We start from the raw sequence: 3,805 nt of genomic DNA, 5'->3' as shown, positions 1-3,805 counted from the left end.
CTTTAGATGTTGGGCATACGAACAAATAATTTAGTGGAATTCTAGTCTGGATAATCATACATAAGCGTTAGTCTTTTTCTTTATTCATCATTATTCCCTATACTTGTAAGTGGGTTTCAAGGCATGATTTTTTTCATTTGTCATATGAAAACTCTAAATTGTTTGTTTTAAGGACTGAAATTTAAGGTTTGTACTACATTTACATATCGGTATTGGCTAAAATCACTTTGTAAACAATGGCATATCAGATATAGGGATATGGGCTAGAAAACCCCACAATGTACATCCCTTATCCTGTGACCCACTTTTTGGTCCCCCACTCCATATATTGAAAAACAATGCTTTACTACTAAACACCCTAAAACTACACAAAAAGAGAAAGGCAAAAAAAACATAATAATTTATTTGATCAGATACAGCACAGACCTAAACTTTGATGTTACAACAGAAAAAAGGTAACACTGAAACTAGTTCTCAAACTTCTTCCACAGTAGAGTCTGAGGGCACAGAAGACGCTGCATATTGTAGGTTAAGAGGTTTGACCAAAGACCCCATTGAAATAAAGTTAACTGTTGTTTTATAAAGGTGTGGCAGTCAGACGTGGGCAGTTCATAAGACTGGCAGGACATCTTGAGGTCTCTTCACAGTTGCAGACTTGTCCAGGATCCAGCAGCTTTGCAGAGCAGTCCAGCATTCCTGTAGACCTGACAGCCTCAAATCCTGGACGATAAAGGAGAATACAGAAATGCAGCACCAAGTAACAGTAGGAAGAATGGCAGCCATGTCAGTGCAAATACAGAAGTAAGAAGATAATTAAGACTCCTTTGTAGAGGGAGTGCCAACTTAACACGTCATTACAGATAACTTAGCTAACCGGTTGTCTTACATAACTTGGCCTGCCTTTATCGTTGAAGCACTACTGTTAAATCTAAATTCACGTTAACGTTAGGATTTTATTGGTGCTATTATCCTTCCCAACTCAGAAACGCACTAATGTACTACCATGCCTAAACACCCATGAGCCGGTGTAGCTTTCACGTTACCATTCAAGCCAAATCTAGCTTCTTCTGAGTTTCTGACAGTTTGTCCTGCAGCCGTTTCTTCCTCCAGTCCAGAAACTTCCTCCTCATTCTGTTTGCCTGCCACCCGGCCACGAACCCGGCAGCGAAGGAAACCACGACGGCGACCTGTAGTGTCCTCTCCGAGACCTCTGCCATGTTCCCCTCTGTCAGACAGATGCACACATTTGTGAAAGCCACATGAAGATCACTGGTGGAATGCTCATACAGGAAGTAATCGCTTCAACTCACGCGAGAGTACAGCGCGGGAGGTCTCGCGCCCTTCAAAGTAAAAAGCTTCGACTCAGTTTGAATTGAAGGCAACTGGAAGGATTTAGGCACACGAAAATTGTCAAAGTTCAGAACGATAATACCAGGCCTGCCCACAAACCTGTCTGATCCCACGAAAAACCCAGAGAATGGGCCCTTTCTGTTGGGATTTATTGTTTTTATTAATGCACGTGTGATCATTGGTGCCAACGTTATGGCTATCAGTATGGGTTCTGATCTTTTTACAGTCTTTGGCTCTGATGTTCAGATTACTTTCGATGGCACTTTAAACTTATTTTCATCATTGATTCCACCAGTTTTCCATATTTCTTTCCACATGTGACTCATTTTTCTGCCTCTTTTTTTTAAGGTTTATTTTTGTGCCTTTGTTAGATAGAGGAGGACAGTGGATAGAGTCAGAAACAGGGTCAAGAGTGGGGTGAGACATGCGGCAAAGGGCCTTAGGCCAGATTCGAACCCGGGCCACCCACATACATGGGGAGCGCCTTTAACCACTACTTCCTGCCCTTTTTCTGCCTCTTTTAGCCATTTTTGAACATCTACTGCCCATTTTTGCTACTTTTAAACCTGTTCGCCACCTAATTTTGCCACTTGTTTTCTCTCTTGCAGCAAAGAGAGAGGAGCCGTCCACCATCGTTTGGTCATTTAGGGATATATGAAGTGGATGATCCATGTTCCTCAGAATGGCCTCCACCTTCTTCACTGTGCATCTCTCCACCTCATCCTCCAATGAGTTCAACTTGATTCCAACCACAGAGCCAGCTTTTTTCACCAGTTGTTCAGACGCCTTGCATCCTTGTGTTTTGCACTGCCTCCCCAGCAGACTGTAGCATAAAACAGAACACTTGCCACCACAGACTGATAAAACATCTGCAGCATCTTACTGAAGATGTCTATTGATCGGAGTCTTCTCAGGCAAAAAAAGGCGGCTCTGCCCCTTTTTGTAGATTATGTCAACGTTTTTAGGCCAGTCCAACTTATTATCCAGGTGTACACCTAAATATTTTTGTCACCACCTCGATGTTCACGCCCCAAGTGTTCACTGGCTGAAGAGGGGGTTTGGATCTGCAGAAATCTATGATCATTTTCTTTGTCTTTGAGGTGATGAGTAGGAGGCAGTTTGCCTCAATGTTGCCTCTTTTCATGAATTTTGCCACTTTTAACTGCTTTTCACCATGTTTCCTGCTCATTTGGACCCATTTCACCCATCTTAACCATAGACTGTAGAAAGAATTGGACAAAGCCTGTGTGATGTCAGCAGTGTTCTTACAGTAAGTGGACTCAAACTGCTTTTGAAGCTAATCTGTGTCGGGCTCCATATTGAACTCGCTGTCTCAACCGAACTTTCGATCAACCTTACAGCCCAACCACTAAGCTTGACTTCCTGTCAACCAGCTAGGTAGCAGTCTGGTTGACAGAAACATAGCTTCTGCCTTCGAGCTATCGGTCAATCAAATGAGGCATACCAATCAGTCCGCAGTGAGGTTATCCTCAATATAATCGAAATGATTGTGGTACAAAAAAATTCACCCCCCGTACAGTGAGAGCATATAAAGTCATTAGCTAAAGGGACATGTCTGGTTTTTTGAACCAGGCTGTAAACCAGCTTATTTCTAGTGTAAAAGCAGCTGTTTAACATGTATTCAGACAGGACCTCCGGTGTTCCCGCAGCCAGCCTCAATTGTATTTTTTTGCACTTCCGCATTTGCTTCATTTTTTGGGACCAGAGGTTGCTGCTTGATCCTAACCCATTATTGCTAGTTTTATCCCATACTTGTTGCTTTGCAGTCATTTTTGCCACATTGTGACCAATTTTTGCTACCCTAACAACATTTCATCGCCTCTTTTTCTGCCAATTTTTGCCACTTAAAACCAATTTAGTCAATTATGACCTTTTTTTCCGGTATTATATTATTTTTTCTCATTATTTTAGTTCTTTCTATTTCTATCTCTGTTGTTTTAATTATTGATAGTATTTTTAAAAAGTACCAAATGATATGATTTTGAAAAGATACATAGTACAAGAATTAATCCAGCAATCCTTGCAACTACTGATGGCATCTTACAAAGATGCAAAAGTTGAAATTATTTGAAGGGGACCTTGAGGAAGGAACTGTCCTTCCTGTGCAAACACATTGGCAACGTTTTGGTATCAAATGTTGCCAGTGTTTTTTGTGCAGAGTATACAGAAAAACCCAACACATGGTGCCTAGAACTTCTTTTGTCTGTTTTTTGTTTGTTTGTTTGTTTGTTTTTTGTTAGTGTGGCATGGCAACAATTGTCAATATTCATGACTTCATATTCTAAATTTAAAATTATGGTTTCAATTAATCAATTCTAAAGCACACCAAAAAAAATAAAAATAGGTTCAACGTACAATTACATCAGCTTTCATACTACATTAATTAAAAATTAAAGGTCAAACTTCATTGAATGAGATGTTTTATTTCCTCTGG

Source organism: Cheilinus undulatus, linkage group 14, assembly GCF_018320785.1.
Source record: "Cheilinus undulatus linkage group 14, ASM1832078v1, whole genome shotgun sequence".
NCBI classification, from domain to species: Eukaryota; Metazoa; Chordata; class Actinopteri; order Labriformes; family Labridae; genus Cheilinus; species Cheilinus undulatus.
Note: the sequence above shows the minus strand (reverse complement) of the source record.